This window comes from Tachyglossus aculeatus, chromosome 1, assembly GCF_015852505.1.
Source record: "Tachyglossus aculeatus isolate mTacAcu1 chromosome 1, mTacAcu1.pri, whole genome shotgun sequence".
NCBI classification, from domain to species: Eukaryota; Metazoa; Chordata; class Mammalia; order Monotremata; family Tachyglossidae; genus Tachyglossus; species Tachyglossus aculeatus.
The window spans coordinates 124892238-124917395 of record NC_052066.1 but is presented as its reverse complement, the minus strand read 5'-3'; positions in this window follow the sequence as shown (position 1 = coordinate 124917395).

The window sequence follows — 25158 nt, the reverse complement described above, 5'->3', positions numbered from 1 at the left end:
CAGTATTTGTTGTTTCTTCCTCAGTACCCACAGCTCCAGGCTAGTTTTGTGAACCTCCACAGTCCTTAAACAAAGATTCCTGTTTTAGGCAAAGTTCTGTGCACGATATTTGCTGTTAATAAAGGTGATCAAGCGCAGCTGAAGGCTAAAGGTTAACCATCAACCATAGCTTCAAAGAGCAATTGAAATCTAAATGTGAACTTTTTTGCATGCCAATAAGCACATATTGAAAAGCTAGCTCAGTGTTGTGCTATGGATTTCTCACCAGCCGCATTCCCTTGTGCCGCTTTAAAAGTCCAATGCCAAAAAGTCAGTATTTGCATAATTACTTCCTAGGTAGTTTGTTGAAAAACAAAGCAAAAAAAAATATTTTTAGAAAATTATAAAAGGGCTCAAGGCCAGGAATTGTCCTTTGTTTCCCAAAGCATTTTAGCATTTTGAAAGAAACTTTTTGCCCTCAAACACAACTGATTTATATTATTGTGGATAGAATCATTTAATTTACACAAATGGCAAACTGGTAGACTTGAGAGGATGTTTCTTTCAGTTTCTCTTTTAATTGGAAAAATGAGTTACTGGAAGTGAGAATAGGATTACATTAAGAGAAGCAGCATGGCATAGTGAATAAGGCACAGGCCTGGGAGTAAGAAGGTCATGGGTTCTAATCCCAGCTCCTCCACTTGTCTGTTGTGTGACCTTGGGCAAGTCACTTTACTTCTCTGTGCCTCAGTTACCTCATCTGTAAAATGGGGATTGAGACTGAGTCCCACATGGGGCAGGGACTGTATCCAACTATTCATTCATTCAATCATATTTATTGAGCGCTTACTGTGTGCAGAGCCCTGTACTAAGCGCTTGGGAAGTACAAGTTGGCAACATATAGAGATGGTCCGTACCCAACAGTTGGCTCACAGTCTAGAAGGGGGAGACAAAGAACAAAGCAAAACATATTATCAAAATAAAATAAATAGAATAAATATGTACAAATAAAATAGAGTAATAAATACATACAAACATATATACACATATACAGGTGCTGTGGGGAGGGGAAGGAGGTAAGACGGGGACGATGGACGGGGGAGGAGGGGGAGAGGAAGGAGGGGGCTCAGTCTGGGAAGGCCTTCTGGAGGAGGTGAGCTCTCAGTAGGGCCTTGAAGGGAGGAAGAGAGCTAGCTTGGCGGATGGGCAGAGGGAGGGCATTCCAGGCCCGGGGGATGATGTGGGCCGGGGGTCGATGGCGGGACAGGCGAGAGCGAGGTACGGTGAGGAGATTAGTGGTGGAGGAGCAGAGGGTGCGGGCTGGGCAGTAGAAGGAGAGAAGGGAGGTGAGGTAGGAGGGGGGAGGTGATGGACAGCCTTGAAGCCCAGGGTGAGGACTTTCTGCCTGATGAGCAGATTGATTGGTAGCCACTGGAGATTTTTGAGGAGGGGAGTAACATTTGCTTGTATCCACCCCAGTGCTTAGTACAGTACAGTGCCTGGCACATATTAAGAACTTAAATACCATTATTATTAATACATACCATTAATATTATTATTATTAATAATAATAATTAAAGGAAAAACAGAGAAGCAGAATGGTCTAGAAGAAAGAGTATGGGCTTGGGAGTCAGAGGACCTTGGTTACAATCCCAGCTCCATGATTTGTCTGCTGCGTGACCTTGGGCAGCTCACTTAAATTCTCTGTGCCTCAGTTACCTCATATGTAAAATGGAGATTAAGACTGTGAGGCCTATGTGGGACATAGACTGTGTCCAACCATTGTATCTACCCAGTGCTTAGTACAGTGTTGGGCACATAGTAAGGGCTTAACAAATACCATTTTAAAACAAGTTAATCAACAGTATTTATTGAGCACTCACTGTGAGCAGAGCACTGTACTAAGCACTTGGGAGAGTACAATAGAGTTAGTGGACACATTCCTGGTCCACAAGGAATGAGATCTTGAGAAAAACGACTAATCATAGTTCAGTTCATTCTGTGAGCCCGCTGTTGGGTGGGGACCGTCTCTATGTGTTGCCAACTTGTACTTCCCAAGCGCTTAGTACAGTGCTCTGCAAACAGTAAGTGCTCAATGAATACGATTGAATGAATGAAATAATGAATCTTTCCCAAGCCCCTGCTCTAAGAGGGAGCAGAAAAAACCCACTGACAAGTACCTTGTACTTTGGGTAAAAAAATGAAGTGAAGCAAGGGAGTAACCAATTTTCTCAAGCACACACACTGTAGAAGGAATTGTCAATCACACAACAACCAGTCCAGCCATACACATACATACATACACACGCACATGCACAAATTGAGATCTTAGTAGAGTTTTACTCTGGTAATGATATGGGCCCACATCAGAAGTTCAAGTTTACTTTAAGCAAGTCCTAAGATTCCTGGAAAGCCAATTCCTGTCAATGTTATCCCAGGTTCAGTTCCATCTATCAGCTGCATCTTAGTGCCTAGAGATTCTCTGCCCAGATTTCACAGGATAGATTTGTTAGCAGGTCCCAAGAACATAGAGAGGAGTTGTTTTCCTTTCACTGTGCTTCTTTCCTAAATGGTTTCAGGCCTTCTACAGTAGCACACCAGATCGTCAGGCTGTCTTTGTCAATGACTAGTCAATCAGGCAATCACCCACTAAAATCACCATTACTGGGAAACCTTCTTAAACTAACAGCCAAGAACTACAAGGAATCATCAATGTATCACCTGGTATAGATGTACCTGGGAACACTGTAAAGGTTATTATAGTATATGTGAAGCATCTTCAAGTTGAAAAGTTCTAAATTCTATATTGATGTCTCTCTCTCTCTCTATATTACACACATGCACACATATAGAAAGATATATAATGTCTTAATAACAATATATGATCTTGACGATGATGAAGTCTCCTCTTAAAAATAACATATGAGCTTTGGCCTCCAGAACTGAGAACCTGAATGACAAAGTGGATTATAGCCACAATATAGTGATTTACGCAGTGCCACTCACAGTCTCTCATCTCTGCCAGTTGTGTTCCCAGTTGGGCAGGGAGTTTAACAGCAAATAGGCAGGCAGAGTGCAATATAGTCTGACATACTCTGTGGAGTTTTATGTGCAGACAGTATTTATGTCCAAAGGGCTGCAGCACAGTGTCACTGTGCTGTGCGGTACCACCATGAACCAGGTGGCTATTGCCTTGGTAGTCACTGACATCCTTGCAGCAGAAACTGGCCCTTTATTTTTCAAGACTCATCATCATCAATCGTATTTATTGAGCGCTTACTATGTGCAGAGCACTGTACTAAGCACTTGGGAAGTACAAATTGGCAACATATAGAGACAGTCCCTACCCAACAGTGGGCTCACAGTCTAAAAGGCTGTCCCTTTCCACCTTGCAGAACACTCTAGATCAATCCATCATGGTATTTATTCAGTACCTACTGTGTGCAGACCACTGCACTAAATGTTTGGGAAAGTATAATACAATAGGCTTGGTAGACATGATTCCTGCCCACAAGGACCTTATGTATAGATGTTTCTTTACACATAAAAATGTTTGCCTGGTAGGTGTTGTGCGGGGGTGGGGAAAAGGGGTCAGTTAATGTAATTTTTATATATAGTCAAAGCAGCACATATCAGACTTCAGATTTGCACAACAGTAACTCCAACATATAAAATTGTCACCCAGAAAACTTTAATTAGGAAAAGTAATTTTCCCCTCATTTTAACTTTAGAGTCCACTCAGTTCTATTCCAGTGAAAATTTAAAACAGAATTGTATTTGAAAAATTTATACGTAGTTAGAGTTAAATGAGAGGGAAAGGAACCACTGGAAAGGATTTTGCTTCACTGAAAAAGATACAATTGTTTAACATTTCTTGAAAAGAAAACTATCAAGTATAGTGGGTTCAAAAGAAAGTTAAGAGGTTAAAACTAATATTTACTACAAAGCATAATGATTTCAATTTCAATTAAGAGAGATGGCAAATAGGTATTTCATTGCAACATTTTAAACTGTACAATAATGAGAACATGCTTATTTACATTATGGCCACACCTTGAAACTTACTCAACCCAGCAACTCCCTTGCCTTTCAGGAAAGGAACTGGTGATGTTGTAGAATAGGTAATCATTCCATCACAACACATGTTTCTCTATCACTTTTTTCTTCAGTGAGATTTTTATTCCAGTCACCTTTTCTTTCATCAATCATAATTTATAAAATAAAAAGAATTCTCTCTTACAAATGTGACCTGAGGCAAAGTCATTTCTGCACTGATCTAGTCATAAAAGAACATACTAAGTTATGTCAGAATGTGTGTTTTCATTAAGTATTTTGGATAGGCCACGATGGTAGAATTAGGGCATGTTTTTCTGACAGTACACATCTGTCATAATTCAGTGTGATGCTGTAGTAAAAAAACAATTTTGCACCTAGGCATGACTGAACACTGAGAAATTAAGTTTAGCTTAGTGAGGGTCTATAAGACTGCCCAGTAGTATTACCAGATTGTTCATTTTGTTATGATAGTCATAATTCATAGGAAAATGGCAACAGGCAAATATGTATAGTTATTTTGTATTATTAATAGGTTTTTAGTTTTTTTTCAAAAAAAACCTATCTGACAATGTGACTCACCCATCCCCCCTTAATGTGAAAAGTATACAATTCTAAGACAGGGCTTTTAAGATCTAATGAGAAATCCAGTGTTACTATCAGAAACATTATTATTAGTAGTAGTAGTATTTCTGTCATTTCCTGAGTTTGTGGGGCAGATTAAACATTTAAGGACAGATCTACTCCCAAATATCTCCCTACAAACTTTCCATGCTCCCCTGCTTCCCCACCTAAAAAAAAACTGAGGCAGGTTTTCACTGAGTTGGGAAAGAATGCTAGGAACATTTTTTCCTAGTTCTTGTACATTTCAAAAATCACACTGCATTCATCTGAGCCACTGACAAGAAGAAAAGGGAAGATTTATGACTATAATCTCACCTCATTTACCTTTACTTCAATCTTTTAGTTTTTTGTCTTTCAAACCTTCAGTCCTATTACCTCTCCTAGAAGACTCTAGTGTGCTTTGATTCTGGAAATCAGCCCTAAGGCAAAATTGAGAGTGGCTGCAAACAGCAATCCTGGGCAACAGTTGCCACAAAAGAAGGCTTTCAGCCCCCTAGAAGTAAGCAATTGAATGTGCTCTCAGAGCATGAATGAATCCGTCTCCCAGCAACCTACCACTGAGGAGTCATCTGTTGCTGAGAGATAAGTAGTATCAGATTCCTGGCTAATATCAAAGATGTTTTTGGAGCTATAAAGCACATGTTGATTCCTTCACGTGTTCAACCTGTCTTTAGGTTTACCTCATGCAAATATACAGTAATTGTCTTCCATCATCTCCTCCACAGAGTATTCTAATGCAATATCGACTCAAAAGAAAACCCATTAAGGGGAACCCCAGGTCCAAAATGAACTAACATGAAAATTCCATAATATTGAATTTCTCCGTTGATTATATACTATTGCCACTAATACCTTAGAAAATATTACCTTATTTGATGCTATAGTTGGGCACTGGGAGAATTAAGCTCCTTAATGTTTATGCATCATTAAAGTTTATGAAAAAATGCTGATGCAAACCTTGCTTTGGAATAATTCACTTAATTACCCAAGAGTACTTCACGTGCTGGAATGGATACAAGCAAATCGGGTTGGACACATTCTTTATCCCATGTGGGGCTGCTCATAGTCTCGGTCCCCATTTTACAGATGAGGTACCTGAGGCGCAGAGAAGTTAAGTGACTTGCCCAAAGTCACCAATCAGACAAGTGGTGGAGCCGAGATTAGAACCCAGGTCCTTCTGACTCCCAGTTCTGGGCTCTCCTTGAATGAGAGAGGGTCTAGGTGTTACTGTCAAATCTGAAATGAAGTAAAAACAGGGGATTTGTATGTTTAATCCACTTTACTCTTGAGGTTGTGAGAATTTTAAGTATCAAGTCAACTTATTTCAATAGAGATTTTTGTAAATATAACCTTTAAAATGTTATATTTCTCTTTATATAGTGCTCTTTCCATGAGGCCACTCTGATTGAAACTAATGGGTGTTATTGATTTTGAAAGTGAGGGAACAGATAACTCTTCAGGATGCTGCCTTTTTTTGGCTAGTCAGCTTTTTTGGGCACTAGGGAACATTGAAAGGACATTACCATTCAGCTGAGAGTTGCAGCAGCCTAAAGGATAGAAATAATTCTTGAAATGGGGTGTCTCTTCCATAACAACTCATATGCATTGCAGTGGTTTAACCGGTGTAACTGTCAGATGCCAAGATATGAACAAACCAAATGAGGAAATCTTACATGTAACTATTTATAACAATGAAAGTCCCATTGGCACACATCTTAATAATAATAATAATAATAGTATTTTTTAAGAACTTACTATGTGTCAAGGACTCTTCTAAGTGCTGGGGTATGTAATAATAATAATTATAATGGTATTTGTTAGGCACTTAATATTATACATTTTATTATTATTATTATTATTATTATTATTATTATTATTATTATTAAAAGATGTGCCAATGGGGCCTTCACTTCTATAAATATTTACATGTGAGATTTCCTCATTTGGTTTGTTTATACCTTGGTATTCAACAGCTAAACCTTGGTATTCTACAACTAAACTGGCTAAATCATTTTAATACGTATGAGTTGTTATGGAAGGGATGAAAACATCCCACTCTCTAGAATTACTTGTATCCTTTAGGCTGCTGTTGCAACTCTCAGCTGAATGGTAATATCATTTCAGTGTTCCTTGGCACCCAAAACCTAAGACTAGCCTAAAAGGCAGCACTCTGAGGAGCTATCGGTTCACTCATTTAGAAAAAACAGTAACACCCAGTAGTTTTAATCAGAGTGGCCTCATAAAAAGAGCACTAGCCTGGGGGACCCAGAGGAATTACTGTGGGCACAGCACTGTACTAAGTACTTTGGAGAGTACAATACAATCAATGGTATTTATTGAGTGCTTACTGTGTGCACAACACTGTACTAAGTGCTTGGGAGAATACAGTATAAGCACAATTAAGCGTGATCCCTGTCCCCAGTGGGACTCACTATCATAAAAAAAGTGCAGAGGTCTTTTAGGGAGACTTGTGCTAGACAGACATGTACAAGTGCTACAGGAAATTGTGAGTTCCTAAGTGGTTACGTGGCATGGAAGTGTTGAAATGGCAGTTGGGGGATATAACTCTCAAGTGCATAGTACAGTACTCTACATACAACTTATGCTTAATCAGCCATATTCAATAATAATAATTATGGCATTTATTAAGCGCCTACTATGTGCAAAGCACTGTTCTAAGCGCTGGGGGGATACAAGGTGATCAGGTTGTCCCACAGGGGACTCACAGTCAATCCCCATTTTACAGATGAGGGAACTGAGGCACAGAGAAGTTAAGTGACTTGCCCAAAGTCACACAGCTGACAGTTGGCAGAGCTGGGATTTGAACCCATGACCACTGACTCCAAAGCCCGGGTTCTTTTCCGCTGAGCCACGCTGCTTCTCCAAGCTTAATTGTGCTTATATTGTATTCTTTCAAGTACTTAGTACAGTATTGTGCACACAGTAAGCGCTCAAAACAATTGATGGATTGTATTGTATTCTCCCCAGCAGTTAGTACAGTGCTCTGCCCACAATACATCATCAATAAATATCATTGATTGATTGATTATGTATTCCAATATGTAATGCTCTATACTATTAGATTTCAAAATCCTTGAGGGTAGGGATCACATCTACTAATTTGTACTGTATTTTTCTAAGTGAGAGTACATCATCATCAATCGTATTTATTGAGTGCTTACTGTGTGCAGAGCACTGTACTAAGCTCTGCACTGTACTGAGCGCTTGGGAAGTACAAATTGGCAACATATAGTGTATACAGTGCTCTGTATACAATAGATGCTCAATAACTGCCACTGTGACTGACAATTACTCTTTCCTCCATTCAAAGCCTAAAAGGCACATCTTTAAGAGGCCTTCCCTGACTAAGCCTCCTTACCTCTTCTCCCACTCCCTTGTGTGTCAACCTGACTTGGTCCCTTTATTCAACCACCCTCCCAGCCCCACAGAATTTATGTACATATCTGTAATTTACTTTTTTATATTAATGTCTGTCTTCCTGTCTAGACTGTAAGCTCGTTGTGGGTAGGGAATGTGCCTGTTTACTGTTGTATTGTACTCTCACAAGCACTTAGTACAATGCTCTGTAAACAGTAAGCACTCAATAAATGTGATTGAGTCTGGTTTGACTAAACTTTCTTAGATGGTGGTAAACTAGCTGCATTAAAATCTCCTCTGTCTTAATAATAGTAACGATGGCATTTGTTAAGCACTTACTATGTGCAAAGCATCGTTCTAAGCGCTGGGAGAGATACAAGATGTCTTGTCATCTGATGTTAAGTATGGCCATAGATATCGATGATGGAATTGCTTTAAAATTCAGTTGTACTGTCACGAGAAGTCCTGGCTAGAAGTCCTGGCTTCAGGGCTGATCAAAAGTTTGACCTGAAGCCCCACTCTTAGTGAATGTCCTGAAGGAATATTGACAACTTTGATTTGTTGCTACCTATTTTTACAGGACAATGTGCTGCATAGGTACCTGAATTTAATGATGACATTAAACACTTGGTCATAGCTAGAACCTTGATTTTGTGTAACACTTGAACATCCATCCCTCCCTGCACATACTTATCACATATATATTACTTACAGATTTATACACACATAGAAACATGTTAGACTGTAAGCTCATTCCTAAACTACAAGCTTGTCTACCAACTCTTAGGTTGTTCTCTGCACAGAGTAAGTGCTCAATACATACTATTGTGCTATTGTCTACCAATTCTTAGCTTGTCTACCAACTCTTAGTATAGTGGTCTGCACAGAGTAATTGTTCAATACATATGATCTAATTGATTGACAGGCATAAATATGCTTATACAGTTATAAACAAGAGAGACCTTAACCTGGGACTATTCAGAACAGGAGAAACACTCTGTTTTTCCTACATATATCCCAGATCTGCCACTTCCCCTCCACTCAAACTCCCTCAGCTTTAGTTGTATTGTGCATATACTATTACATCAGCTTTCCCACTGGTCTCACTGCCTCCAGTTTCTCTCCTCTTAGATCTATACTGCAGCTGTCACATGGATCATTTTCTTGAGGTGTCATTTGGCACACATCTTTCCATTATTCAAAATCTTCCACTGGTTTTCTGTGTCCCTCTGCATCAAGCAAAAATTCCTCACACTGAGGTTCAAGGCTCTCTACCACCACACATGTTCTTCCAGTAAGTGCTCAACAAATTCCACTAATTGATTACACAACCCGTCCTTTCATCCCTCCCAAGTTCATCTATTACCTGCACCTCATTTTTGCCTCTCCCACCTTCATCCCTTCACCCATGCTTTCCCTGTAGCCTGGTACCCCCTCAATCCCAAGGCCAAAAGCCTGCAACCCTTCCAACCTTCAAAGATAATTCAATTTCCCCTCCTCCAACCTTTACCTGATTAGTTCCCAGCTCTCCATCAGCAACTTCCGGCACTTATTCTGAACACTTGCTATTTGTTATTCAATTGCATTTGTTATTATTGTGTTTGCTATTCAATTGTACAATTACGATGATTACTCCATTTGTAAATGTTTTCATATTTGCAGCTCCTTTTAAAGTGTAAACTTCTTGTGGGCAGGAATGTGCCACTTCTGCTTTGTACTTCACACCAAAACTTACTGCACTTGGTGAGAGCCATCAACCAGTGTAACAAAAACATGTAAAGGGGCAAGGCATGACCACAAACATGCACATACTGAGAGCTCACCTTCTCCAAGAGGCCTTCCCAGACTGAGCCCCCTATTTCCTACCTCCTTCCCCTTCCCATATCACCTATATATATGTTTGTACAGATTTATTACTCTATTTTACTTGTACATATTTACTATTCTATATATTTTGTTAATGATGTGCATTTAGCTTTAATTCTATTTGTTCTGATGACTTGACACCTGTCCACATGTTTTGTTTTGTTGCCTGTCTCCCGCTTCTAGACTGTGAGCCCGCTGTTGGGTAGGGACCTTCTCTCTATGTTGCCAACTTGTACTTCCCAAGTGCTTAGTACAGTGCTCTGCACACAGTAAGTGCTCAATAAATATGATTGAATGAATAAATGAACCTACAAAAGAAGTAACGTATTAACAAAAGGCCAGAAGTGGGGGTTACGAAGGAAGGATGCTGGGAATAAAAATGAAGGTAAGGATGAGGTGAGGAAAAGGAGAAATGTTAATTTTTTTTAGAATGAGAGTAAATTTTATATCTTTTAAGAAATGAAAGAAAAACTTCACCCTAGAAGATTCCAGTGAACTTTTAATTCACATAGAAACTTTTAGTTTCCTAGTATCTTGGCTGCGATTGTTTCTGATATGAGCCTGGCTTTTCCAGAAAAAAAGATTTTGACTCCAGGTTAGGCTTCTGAGGTTTCCCTGGCAAAAAGTCTTTTCTGTAACAAGTGTCTACTACTTTACCATGTCCATACAAGATTCAGGCACAGTGAAGAAAGATAGAAAGAAATAAGTGGAAATGAAAATTAAAAATAAATTTGAAAGGGGAAGAAAAGGGAAGGAAGAATAAGATCAACCAACTATGTATAATCCTGAGGAAAGAAAACCAGTTTTATGAACTTTTTGTGCTTCGAGCATAACAAATTGGAATAATAATAATAATAATGATGGCATTTGTTAAGCACTTACTATGTGCCAAGCACTGTTCTAAGTGCTGGTGGGATGCAAGGTGATCAGGTTGTCTCACGTGAGGCTCACAGTCTTAATCCCCATTTTACAGATGAGGTAACTGAGGCTCAGAGAAGTTAAGTGACTTGCCCAAGGTCACACAGCAGACATGTGGCGGAGCCGGAATTAGAACCCATGACCTTCAACTCCCAAGCCCAGGCTCTTTCCACTGAGCCACACTACTTCAAGATAAGTTCAAAATGTATTTCATCTTCTCTAAAATTTTGAAAAAGTTGGAAATTTTGTTGTTGAAAGACTACGCATTTGGATCAAATCAACTAATCAATGATATTTTTGAGCCTCAAAGGTTCTGCTAATTACTGTGCAAACTAAATAAGCAGGATTGAGGATGCTTACTCGAGAAACCCAGGATAAAGACATCTAGGGCATTTAATCAGCAGACTCACAATGGGTAGAAGCAGCGGGGAAGTAATAATAATTGTGGAATATGTTAAGTGCTCACTATGTGCAAAGCACTATACTAACCATTGGGGTCCCCCAGTCTAAGTAGGAGGGAGAATGGACATTGAATCCCCATTTTGCAGATGAGAGAACTGAGGCACAGAGAAGTTAAGTGACTACCCCAAGGTCACACAGCAAACAAGTGGTAGAGCCAGATTTAGAACCCAGTTCCTCGGACTCCTAGGCACATGCTTTTTCCATTAAGTTAAGCCGCTTCCCATCTTTCAGTATAGTCCTATACCTTAGAGTGGAAGGACAATAGAAAAATCACAGTGCATGGTTGCCAGTTTCACTAATTTTTACAGTTGTGGAAGGAGTCAAATATATGGAACTCATTCATTCATTCAATCGTATTTATTATGTGCTTACTGTGTGCAGAGCACTGTACTAAGCGCTTGGGAAGTACAAGTTGGCAACATATAGAGACGGTCCCTACCCAACAGCAGGCTCACAGTCTAGAAGGGGGAGACAGACAACAAAACAAAACATATTAACAAAATAAAATAAATGGAATAAATATGTACAAGTAAAATGCATAGAGTAATAAATATGTGCACACATATATACATATATACAGTTGCTGTGGGGAGGGAAAGGAGGTAAGGCGGGGGGATGGGGAAGGGGAGGAGGGGGAGGAGGGGGAGGAGTGGGAAGAGGGTACTCATTATGGAGTACTTATGCATTACAGTATTAAGCAATCAGTAGCATTTTTTGAGGACTTATTGTGTGCAAAACACTACCCTAAGCACTTTGGGTAGTGCAATAGATCTAGTAGTCATTATTTCTGCCCTCAAGGAGCTTAGCTAATCTGAAGTAAAATATACTGGCACAGTGATGTGAGTACCTACAACGTGAACTGCTGTACTGTTGCAAGCACTGCTGGGAATGGAGTAGAAAAAGAAGGCCATCTTCTGTACCTATTCATGTCAAAAGCTTAAGACTTGCTGTCCAAGGTATTTCTGGTTATTTTCGGCTTTTAACAGAATGTCAAACCATGGTTCTGACAGTCTTGGTTTAGTAGATGAAGACTGTGTCCCAAGACCAAGAATAATTTGTTGTCATTGAAACGGTGAGCTTTACCTCAGGGTTTTTTCTTTACTCCAGATTTAATTATGGAAAGGGCCTTGAGCAATCATCTGGTCCGATGTTCAGGCTCCAAGCAGATTCATATTCAGCATTGCTTTTCCTTCAGAAGGCGCTCAACAGCACATAAAATGATATATATAAGGTATTTATGGGTCCTACTTTATAGGACTTTGAGCAGGCAATTACAATAACAATAATAATTGTGGTATTTGTTAAGTACTTATATTATGTGCCGGGCACTGTACTAAGTACTAGGGTAGATACAAGGTAATTGGGCTGGACACAGTCCCTGTCCCACATTGGGCTCACAGTCTCAATCCCCTTTTACAAATGAGGTAACAGGCATAGAGCAGTTAAGTGACTTGCCCAAGGTCACACAGCAGACAAGTGGCTGAGCTGGGATTAGAATCCAGGACCTTCTGATTCCCAGGCCCGTGCTGTATCCACTATGCCAGACTACTTCAGTAGCTCATCCAAGAACATGAATGTTAGACCCACAGAATGTCCAATGGTGGATTTTTAAATAATCCCTAGAGATCTAGACTTAGAGTGACTACTTTTTGATTTCATTCAATGGGAAATAACAGCAGTTATGAAAAAATAATTCAGTACAAAAAGAAGCACTTGCATGTAGTTTTTTTTCCAATTGTGTTTCCATTCCATGCAATGAGCCTGGTGCAACACAACTAATTTGAAGTGTTCACTGAAGTAGAATACCTTACGTGACCACAGTGACTCCTAAGTGAGCTCATCTGAAATAGCACAATCAATCGTGTATGATGCAAAAGGATTACTTTTTAAAGGGTCAGCGATAAACTTAATGCATATGGGCATCCCAGTGAAAAATGTACCCTGATGGAGTCTGTCATTTATTATTAATAAAAAAGTATTAATTAAGCACTTAGTAAGTTCCAAAGCTCTGTACTGAAGACTGAGGTAGATACCAAATAATCAGGTTGGAGAGAGTCCATGTCCACAGAGGGTTCGCAATCTAAGAGGCAGGGAGAGATTGAGAAAGCTAGTGTCATCTTCATGCTACATTAAAGATGAGGAATCTGAGGAACAGAGAGGATAAATGATTTGCCCAAGATCTCCCAGAAGGCTTTTAGTGGAGTTAGGATTAGAACCTGAGAGTCCTGAATCCTGGATCTATGCTTTTTCCACTAAGTCATGATGTCTCTATTTATTTATTTATTCATTTTACTTGTACATATCTATTCTATTTATTTTATTTTGTTAGTATGTTTGGTTTTGTTCTCTGTCTCTCCCCCTTTTGGACTGTGAGGCCACTGTTGGGTAGGGACCGTCTCGATATGTTGCCAACTTGTACTTCCCAAGCGCTTAGTACAGTGCCCTGCACACAGTAAGCGCTCAATAAATATGATTGAATGAATGAATGAATGAATGTCTCTGGCATGCTTACTTTACTAATTCTAATATGCTTGAATGTTAGGAGTAGTAAAATAATTATTTTAATCAAATAATCACCATTAGATCTAAACACACCTATGGTGTGACCATTGCAAAAATAGCTGAGAAGAAGCCAAGGGCGATAGGTCTAAGGACATCCTTGATGCATCTCTAGGGGCCAAGTGGTTCAGATTCCCCTGGATGCACTGCTATAACAATAATTATGGTATTTGCTAAGCACTTACTACATGCCAAGCACTGTATTAAACACTAGGGTAGATACAAGATAATCAGGTCCCACGTTGGGCTCAGAGTGCAAAAATAGGAGGGAGATATTGAATCTCCATTTTGCAGATTTGTGAACTGAGGCACAGAGAAGTTAAGTGACCTGTCCAAGGTCACATAGCAAGCAAGTGGTAGAGCCCAGGTCCTCTGACTCTCAGTGCTTTTTCCACTAGGCCTTGCTTTCATGTTGGGAGGCTGGAATGGCCCTTAGACATCCTTTCCGTAATCAATCATGTTTACAGAGTGCTCACTGTTTGCAGAGCACTTTACTTAGCACTTGGGAGAGTACAATAGACAGATTCCCCACCGACAACGAGCTTACAGTCTAGATGGGGAGAAAGACATTAATATACAACGGTTACATACGTAAGCACTGGGGGGGTAGTGAGTAAATGGAGCAAATCAAGGTGATACAGAAGGAATGGGGGAAGAGGAAATGAAGGCTTAGTTAGGGAAAGCCTCTTGGAGGAGATGTGCCTTCAATAAGGCTTTGAAGTTTGGAAGAGTAATTGTCTATTGGATATGAAGAGGGAGGACATTCCAGGCCAGAAGCAGGATGTGGGTGAGATGTCAAAGGAAAGACATGGAGGTATCCCAGCAGTAGTAGTAGTAGTAGTAGAAATAGTATTTGAGCATCCTATGGATGAGATGCACTATTCTAAATATTTTCCCAGATGCTGAGTTGTTATAAAGACTACTCATTTTAATGAACACGAGAGGAGAATACTTTTCATTTTTAAGACCATTTTTAAAAGCACAGTTATCATCATGGGTCCTTAAATTAGCTGGGTTTTTAGAATTGCACATTTTCAGATTAACACACTCATATCTAGGATCCCTCAAGATTCATTAAAATAAGTTTACTAGCATGCTAAATGGCACCTGGAACAAAGTCCAGAGCTCTTTGCATTCGTAGTTGAACTTGTATAATGTTATCATTAGCTGATGAATCATAAAAGATACACAAAAATTTCCAGGGAAATGTCCTGTTTTAGAATTACAGTGATTTAGAAATTTTTTTCTATAATGATGAGGAAAACAGTACCTGTAAAAAGGACTCTAGGTGGCTTTTCACATGTTTAGAAGGAAACATTTGGCAGAGGTATGCAGCCTCCATTACTGTTAACAACTGAGTTGCCGTCTCCAGGAAGTTCTCTACTTCCCCCATAATCAATTAATAGTATTTGAGTGTTTGCTGTGTGCAAATTACTGCACAATGCACTTGAAAGGATACAATATAATAGAGGTGGTATGTGCCTCTAACACCTCTGAAAAGGTGAGTGTGTGAAATGTAAAAAATGGAGCCCAATATCTTTCATTTGAACAAGTTATAATCAAGAAGATTCCATCCCAAATGTGACATCCAGTATAAGAATATTTTCATGGAATCATTCATTAGTCTACCATGTAGCGCAACAGTGAGACTAACAATTACTGCAAAAACTAAAATAAGTTGGTTAAAAAAGAGAAATGGAAGCTTATTAGTAGCTTAGGTAACAAAAAGAACTTGGCAATTTGCTTTTCTAGAATAATCTAGATGGGGTAAATTAAAACAGCTGTACACAGCAAAGATTATAGAAGTCCAGAGAAATATTGTACAAGCATATGCAAACTTGGTTACTAACTTATTTTTGTGCCTTTTCCTATTTGCACAAAAACTTGGCTTATCTCAAAATCACTTCATTACAGTTAAGTAATTTTTCACTAAAATGGCAAAATTATTTATATTCACAAATAAGCAAGGTTATAGTTTCAGTGTACTAAATACACACTTCATTTGCAATCAGTGGTACTTGTTGATTACTTACTGTGTGCAGAGCACTGAACTAAGTTCTCGGAGTCCAATAAACACAGTTATTAGAGGCAATCCTTACCCAAAAGAAGTTTACAGACCATAGGAGGAGACACATTAAAATAGATTATGGGTAGGGGAAATTGTAGAGTATAAGAATATTTACATAAGTGATGTGGGGCTGGGGAGAATATCAAAGTGCTTAGAAGTTCAGTTTATAAAGTCAGTTCAGAGGAGAAAACATATAGGAAAAATAAAGGGCTTAGTAAGAGAATGTTTCTTGGAAGAATTGTGATTTTAGGACGGTTTTGAAGGTGTAGGGAGTGGTAGATATGAAGTGGGAGGAAGTTCCAGGTCTGAGGAAGAGCATAGGCAAAAGGTGGGTGGCAGGATAGATAATAATAGTAATAATAATGGCATTTATTAAGCACTTACTATGTGCAAAGCACTATTCTAAGTGCCGGGGAGGTTACAAGGAGATCAGGTTGTCCCACAGGGGGCTCACAGTGTTAATCCCCATTTTACAGATGAGGGAACTGAGGCACAGAGAAGTTAAATGACACCCAGTCACACAGCTGACAATTGGCAGAGCTGGGATTCGAACCCAGAACCCCTGACTCCAAAGCCCATGCTCTTTCCACTGAGCCACGCTGCTTCACATGAAATCAAGACACAGAAAGTAGGTTGGCATTAGAATAGTGGAATGTGTGGATGGAGTTGTAGGGTGTCAGTGATGTTAAGTAGGAAGGAGCGAGCTGTTTGGATGCCTTAAAGCTGATCGTAAGGAGTTTTTGTTTTATGCAGAGGTGGATGAGCAACGATTGGAGGTTTTTGATGAGTGAGGAGGTGTGGGCTGAACAGCTTTTCAGAAAAATGATCTTGGCAACAGAGAATTATTGACTGGGGAGGGGAGGGATAGGATGAAAGGGGGTCAGAGAGGGAGCTGATGTAGTAATCAAGGCAAGATTTGAGCAGCACTTGGATTAGCGTGGTAGCCAATTTGGGAGGAGAGGAAAAGGTGAATTTTGTGAAGAGACAATCGACAGGATTTTGTGTCATATTGAGTGTGTTGGTTGAATGAGAGAGATAAGCAGAGGGTAACGTCAAGGTTACAGACTTGTGAAACAGGGAAGATGATGGTGCTGTTCACAATGATAGGAAAGTCAGGGAGGTGATGGGATTTAGGGTGGGAAGTCCTTCTGATTCAAAGTACTTCATATAACATAAGCTTAAAGAGTAGTTGGGAAAAAGGGGGATTGTGAAAACATCTACTGTTCTCTTAAAGATGCTATATGGGAGGTAGTTGAAATAAATTAAAAAAAACACAAGGCAGAGCATAGAACCTTCCCTTTCCCACTAAATATTCATTATATCTCACAGCATTCTAGGTCCAGGAAGCCATCAATCCTGTAGAAGCAAAGTGTTTTTGGCTTCTTGTCTCAAATCAACCCTGGATTTATACAGAATTGATCCAAGTAGCACTTAAAGTGGTTCATTTTGGTTTGGAAAGAAAACTATGTCTCAAGCTTTCGGACTATTAAAGGGTATTTACAGAGGTCAACTAATTGGGGATAGAACTGATTTCTTTTTAATGGTAATCTAACAGAGTACTAAATTGTGATATTTGTTAAGCACTTACTATGTGGCAGGCAGTGTACTAAGCTCTGGGGTAGACACAAAAAAATCAGGTTGAACTTAGCTTTTATTTCTTCCAAACTACTATAATTTAAGAAAAATACATACTTAGCATATATACAGAGTCATTTTTTCCTCTGAAAAACTTTTATATTGTAATTATGAATAGTTAAATGCACTTAATCTTGTATAGCATTATTTATTTTAGTAAAAACCCACTGACATTGAGTGTGTACTACATGAAAATTGCAAAAATTTACATAGGCTTTTGTGTTCAAAGAATTTATTAAAAAAAAAATCAAGGTCCAGAGCTGTTTCCATTGCTGCTATTAGTAAGATTTCAAATACAATGAGAGTTTCATGTTCTGTGAATTTCAATTGCCAAAAACGTTTCATTGTATAACATATATAACATGTATATGTTTGTACATATTTATTACTCTATTTATTTTACTTGTACATATTTATTCTATTCATTTTATTTAGTTTATATGTTTTGTTGTCTGTTTCCCCCTTCTAGACTGTGAGCCCGCTGTTGGGTTGGGACCGTCTCTATATGTTGCCAACTTGTACTTCCCAAGTGCTTAGTACAGTGCTCTGCTCACAGTAAGAGCTAACTACACTTGAATGAATGAATATTTCGAAGATTTCCTATGCCAACTTGTAGTAATTTTTAGTGAACTGATTAGACCATGCTGTCTTTGTATTTCTTGTTTCAGCTGGTTTTTACTGCTTCTGATAGTGAATTCAAAATTAATTCAAAGACTACACTTCATAACCTCTGACAACTGGCCTTAGCTCATTGGCCCGGAGGGACTGCACTTTCTTTCTAATCCCTTTTCACGTCAACTCCTTGTTGTCCTTACCTTTCATCTTGACAGGCCACATCAAGTACCCTAATTCTTATTTGTTTTCATTATCTCTGCTTGCCTTTCAACCCTCACACAACAGCTTCTTCAATACCAATGCTCACAAGAGTATTGTTCTTTCCAAACTACGGTCCATTTCAATGGCTCCTGCTACCTTCCAACTCTCACCTCAAACTCTCTCCCAAGCCTTTCATTTCGAACTTTTAGAAGCTTTACACTTTTTCAGATTCTTCAATGATAATCTCTATAGACTTCTGCTTCTTAAACTAAGTTCACAGACAGAACTGGAATAAAAGATGGGGAAAATGAAAGGACAGAAAAGGAAAGAAGCAGCACCCGGGTAAACACCAATGAAGCTATATGCTGTTGGAATTTAGATTGCTATTAGAATCATTCTGTTTGTAGGTGAAGCTTGTCCAACATTATAAATCTTTAGAACAGTCCCTTCTGGAGGCTTGGGTGGCTTAGCGTTCCAGGACACTCTGCTAATACTTCGATTTACAAACAGAACAGTCAGTGTGAACTTTCTTACCACTCAGTGTGATCACATATGTTTCAAGCCAAATTGAGATGGAACAGGTTAGAATTTACTGTTCCAACCACCAACTACTGTCCAGAGCAAAGCTGCGGTGGAACAGTTAATGAGCCCACATTTTAAAACGTTTCAAATGCTTAGGATTTTAGAGATGATAAATATATGATACATTAACCGATAATTTCAACACCCTGAATGAAATATGTGAAATAGTAAGCCTTTAAAAGTAGCATAAAAAAAGGATGTGGTCAGTGTCATTTCACATTTCTCACAACCCAGTAATATACAGCCCTGATTAATTTTCTCCCCCAAAGCTAGAGACTTCAACACAAAATAGTACTTAAAAATATGCATGTATACGTATGTGTTGAGGATAGGAATGAAATACATAAGTGCTAAAGGTAGCTGCTGGTTTCATGTAAATTAATCAGTGATGGCTTCCTGGAAAGGGTTGGATTTTAGGGGAGTTCTGAAGATGGGGAGAGATGCTGACTGGCATATTTGGAAGGGGAAGTCATTCTTGGTCGGGGGAATAGCACAGGGAAAGGGGTCAGAGGCAAGATGGTCCAGAAGCAGTGTGACCTAGTGGATAGAGCATGAGCCTGAGAGTAACGGGCTGGGTCCTAATCCCTGCTCCATCACTTGTCTGCTTTGTGACCTAATAATAATGATGGTATTTGTTAAGTGCTTACTATGTGCAAAGCACTGTTCTAAGCACTGGGGAGGTTACAAGGTGATCAGGTTGTCCCACGGGGGGCTCACACTTTTAATCCCCATTTTTACAAGTGACTTGCCCAAAGTCACACAGCTGACAAGTGGCGGAGCCTAAGGCAAATCACTTCACTTATCTGTGTCTCAGAAACCTCATCTGTAAAATGGGGATTAAAACTATGAGCCCCATGTGGGACAAGGGGCTATGTCCAACCTGATTAGCTTGTATCTATCCCAACGCTTAGAACAGTGCCTGGTACAAAGTAAGTGCTTAATACCCCCCCCCCACACACACACACACAAATTGCCGGTGTTTTTTCATCCATCGTTTAAGTTGGAGTCTAGTGGGTGAAGAGACCCAGTGTGTAAAAGGAGGAGAGCTAGTGGGAAATGTTGAAACCAACTGTGAGGAGTTGGGCTTGATGCAGGGAGAGATGAAACATCACCCCATAGGACACTCTGGCTGGGCAGTGGTTTTCCCATGCTACCATTCTCTTTGGGTCCTGGATCAGAGCCCATATCTAGGCTGGAGTGGTCTCTGGAGGAAGTGATTTTGGGAAGAAATCGGTGTCCCAAAGCCAGATGCATCCCTCCCAAGCACCACTGAATCTTGAGGCACACACTTTAAAATCACATTTAAGCCTTACCCTACCGTCAGTGCTGTGAGAACTGGCTAGAACCTAATGAATTGACTAGTCTCAGGAACAAGTTTAAAAATGACGATGCAATATCACTTCTACCAGAACTCTATTTTCAGCAGAACAGTTCAGCACCACTGCTGGCTAGTGGAAAATCCCTCTGTAGCTAAGCTGCATCTCCAGGGGTAGTGTTGGAAAAAATGTCACATTTCACTTCGGTCTAACTGGCCTTGCTCTTGCATGTTCTCCAGCTGGCACTTGGCAAGGAAACTCCCACGTACAGATTCCAAAGTAGCATGTCCACGTATTATCAATCAATGATAGTTGAGTGCAGAGCACTGTATTAAGCATTTGGGAGAGTATTTGACAATCAGATCTTCATTTTGGCTTTCTTGAATTAGGGTTTCATAGATGGCAATACAATCTTCTAGACTGTAAGCTTATTGTGGATAGAGAATGTGTCTGTTTTTTGTCATATTGTACTTTCCCAAGTGCTTAGTACAGTGCTTTGCACACAACAGATGCTTGATAAATATGATTGAATTGAATGATTGAAGAGTCTCACATTGGCTTCACTTGAAACATTTTGTCCAGTTCAACAGTCAGAGGTAAAGGGAGTGGGCTAGGTTATTTGAACAGGACATATTTTCTCTCAGTTGCATCTCCTAAATAATATACCTCCTTACCATCCCCAAAGCCCAGTGGACAAAATACTGCTTCTAGGAGGGCTGGTGGTTTTTCACTGCCACTTTCTTAGCTCACCAGTTTTCCTGGACTCTGAGGGCTATCTTGAGACCCACAACAGTATGCAAGGATGACTGTGGAAAGATAGGAAAAACCCACGGCCTGGTATGGCCAGATCAGCAGATATGTGATAGTCAGGGTTCTTGGGTTTAGATTTGGGGGCAGAATTCAGGGTAAATTTCTTCAATTCCTTTGGGCCTATCTGAATGACAATTCACTACTACCCTGGCACCAGTCATTAAGTGTGCCACAAGCAAAAAAAAAAAAAAAAAATTTGGCCAGAGAGTAGAATTCTCTAGCAGAAAACCTCTAAACAAAACAAAAAGCAAATACTCTTAACCAGTCAAACACTATCTCTGACTACTGGACATGCAATCCACTAGAAGACTCCTTTTGGAGCAAAGCAGTCCTGCAGCCCAATTCTGAAAGTGGCAGAACTTCCAGCTTACCAGAATTTACCAGTGCTTAGAACAGTGCTTTGCACATAGTAAGTGCTTAAATACCATCATTAATATTATTATTATTATTCCAGTACTAACAAGTGTCTGTAGCCACAAATGACAGGACAGTTTTCAGCATATGTTAGGAGAAAAGATTGTTTTCGTCCACATGTGAACTCATTGTCAGCCTTGTTCCTTTGAAGACCCTAAGCAACAATACAGCATATGCAGAAAGGAAGATGCACAGCATCTGATGCCTTAATATAGTAGATGCTTAAAAATAGCATCCATATCCCTTTTACTGCAAAGAACCAGAAAAATGCAGTTCCTTTATGGGATTGGAAACCAAGAAATCAGAACACTGTCTAATCCATCTTTCAAACAATGGCAATGCAAACAGGTTTTGAAACTTCGGCTGAATTGTTTAAAGATAAAGGCAACTTTGCCATTAATAAATCCTGAGTTACAGCAAACATTGTGTGGCCTTGGATTACACCTATTGTGGAGGTCCTGGTGGCATGAGGGAAGAGGGATGAAGGATGGTGCTTTATACCTGCTGCAGTTATTTAGAAGCAGCAGCTGAAACATGGTGAAAAAGGCCCAAATAAGGGAAATTCAGATTAGTCCCATTATTGTAATCACCAAGATGGTACAAGAAAATACATTCCACTTTCCCACCACTTCCTGGGAGAAAATAACCTTGTTAATGAAGTAGCATGAGCCCACTGTTGGGTAGGGACTGTCTCTATATGTTGCCAATTTGTATTTCCCAAGCGCTTAGTACAGTGCTGTGCACATAGTAAGCGCTCAATAAATACGATTGATGATGATGATCACTGGCCTGGGAATCAGAGGATCTGTGTGCTTATTCTGGCTCTGTCACTTCCCTGCTGTGTAACCTTGGCAAATCACTTGTGTCTACCAACTTTATTCTATTGTACTCTCCCGAGAGTTAGTACAGAGCTCTGTCCATAGTAAGCACTCAAAATACCATTGATTAATTTATCTATGCCTCAGTTTATCTGTAAATTGAGGATTCAATACTTGCTTTCCCTCCTACTTGGACTGTAAGCCCTGTAGAACAGAGGGACTTGTTCAAACTGATTATCTTAGTACAGTGTTTAGCACATAGTAAGCACTTATAGATCAAAATTAGTATTAAGGGGTTGGAAGAGAAGAGTAAGTGGAGGGTATGCCTTTACACAATTTATTATAGCAGGGACGTTCAAGGATGAGCAGGCTACTATGAGAAAGGTTAGAGTTGTAGAAGGGAGAAAGTTGGAGAAGTTAAGATGATCAATTCCTATTATGATGAATTTCAAGGAAGGCAAGCATCGCATAGTCTTCCCAAACATTCTTCTGGGGAATACTAGGCTGCATGGGGCATTGGTACTGACCTAATAAAGATTTTGCTTATATTCTTATGTTCATTTCTGCCAGGATGATTTTTTTTCATCTGCCATTAGATTATTTGGCTTTTCTTTTTCTAAGAAATTAGTCAAATGAAGTACACTAGTTCACTTCAAAGGTTAGCCGTCTACAACCTTCTTGAATGTCACCCAATGTAACAGAAGCCAATCAATGATATTTATTGAGTGCTTACTGTGTGCAAAGCACTGCAATAAGTGCTTGGGAGAATACAATACACCAGATCTAGTAGACATAACCCCTGCCCATAACAGGTTTACCAGCTAGAGGGGGAGGTAGACATTACTATGATTTATAACATATACTTTATGGATATGTACAAGCTCTACCCAGTTAGCACTCTCAATTGGTTCCATGAAAATGGAATGCTATGCAAAAGCATGCTAAACAAAGGAAAATAATGTAGTATGCATTTATGCAGTTCCAACATCCCAAATAATTGACCAAAGCAAATTAAATAATAATAAAAGCATGGTTAAATGATAAAATAGTAATTCAATTATCAACCAGTTATAAACTATCTTGAATTGGTCTAGTGGAAAGGTATGGGCCTGGAGTCTGGAGATGTGGGCCTGAACCCGAGCTCTACACTGACCTACTGTGTGACCTTGGGCCAATCAGTTAACCTTTCTAGGCCACAATTTCTTCAACTTTAAACACTGGAATGAGAAGGTATCTGATCTTATAACCTTGTATCTACCTCAGAGTTTAGCACATAGTAAATCCCATAATTATTATAAATTTATGGTTTCTCTGTGAATGTATGTAAATTCTTAATTCTCAAAGTATTATCTATCACCATGTATTCAGTATAAAGCTAACAGACTAGCGATGTCATTAATTCTAAATGGAATTGTGCTTTACTTACCATTCAAATACTTCCAAGGTTAAAGAGAAGTACTTAACTCTAGGTAAACTTTGCTGCATTATCAATCGCATTGATTGAGCACTTAGTGTGTGCACAGCTCTGCACAAAGCACTTGGAAGATAACAAAATCCCAAGTGAGAGTGCTATTTAAAAAAACAGCATTAAAATTCATTAGAGCTAGAGATCATTCAAAGAAGAGTGCAGCTATCTCCCATTGTACCACTATTTCAATTATTGGAATCATCTCTGGCTTAATTCACCATTTTAACTTTTCCTAGTTGTTAGAAACACAATTTTTAGAAAGCCCCAGGGATTCAATCATATTTCATTCAATCGTTTTTATTGAGCACTTACTGTGTGCAGAGCACTGTACTAAGCGCTTTGGAAGTACAAGTTGGCAACATATAGAGACGGTCCCTACCCAACAGTGGGCTCACAGTCTGGAAGGGGGAGACAGAGAACAAAACAAAACATATTAACAAAATAAAATAAATAGAATATGTACAAGTAAAATAGAGTAATAAATATGTACAAACATATATACATATATACAGGTGCTGTGGGGAATGGAAGGAGGTAAGGCGGGGGGGATGGACAGGGGGAGGAGGGGGAGAGGATGGAGGGGGGTCAGTCTGGGAAGGCCTCCTGAAGTCTGGGAAGTCTGGGAAGCTTGGCACATAGTAAACACTTAATAAATTCCACAATACTAATTCATTCATTCAAAAGAGGGGATCCGATTCCACGCTTCTCAAGAAGGTTGGCTTCCACTGATCCAGAAGGGGGGCAGACAAAAGGAACCTGTAAAGAGTAGCAAATTGCCTGCATCGTTTGGGGCAGGTAGGCTGATGGAGATTTTCTTAGAACTTGAGCTGAGGCAAATGACTTGCCAACCTGATTTGTTCGGGCACCCTCTTCCTTTACAGCTGTCGGTCATCCTGTTCCGATTACACCCCTCCCTCCACTCACTGCCCAACCTGACTTGCTTGCCTCCATCTGCCTCTAGCTCCCAGAGAAGCAGCGTGGCTCAGTGAAAAAACCACGGGCTTGGGAGCCAGAGGTCATGGGTTCTAATCCCTGCTCTGCCACTTGTCTGCTGTGTGACTTTGGGCAAGTCACTTAACTTCTCTGGGCCTCAGTTCCCTCATCTGTAAAATGGGGATTAAGACTGTGAGCTCCCTGTGGGACAACTTGATCACCTTGTATCCCCCCCAGCGCTTAGAACAGTGCTTTGCACATCGTAAGCACTTAACAAATACCACCATTATTATTATTATGGGCTCCTACGTGCCTCTGCTCTCTTTTCTACCCCCTGGATCTTTGTCCCCCTTCTCCTCAGCTCCCCCTCCCTTCTGCTTCACCTTGATTCACTCGTTTTGCTCTTTTCCCTCTTCCCCTCCCCACAGCACTTATAATTCTATTTATATTGATGCCTGT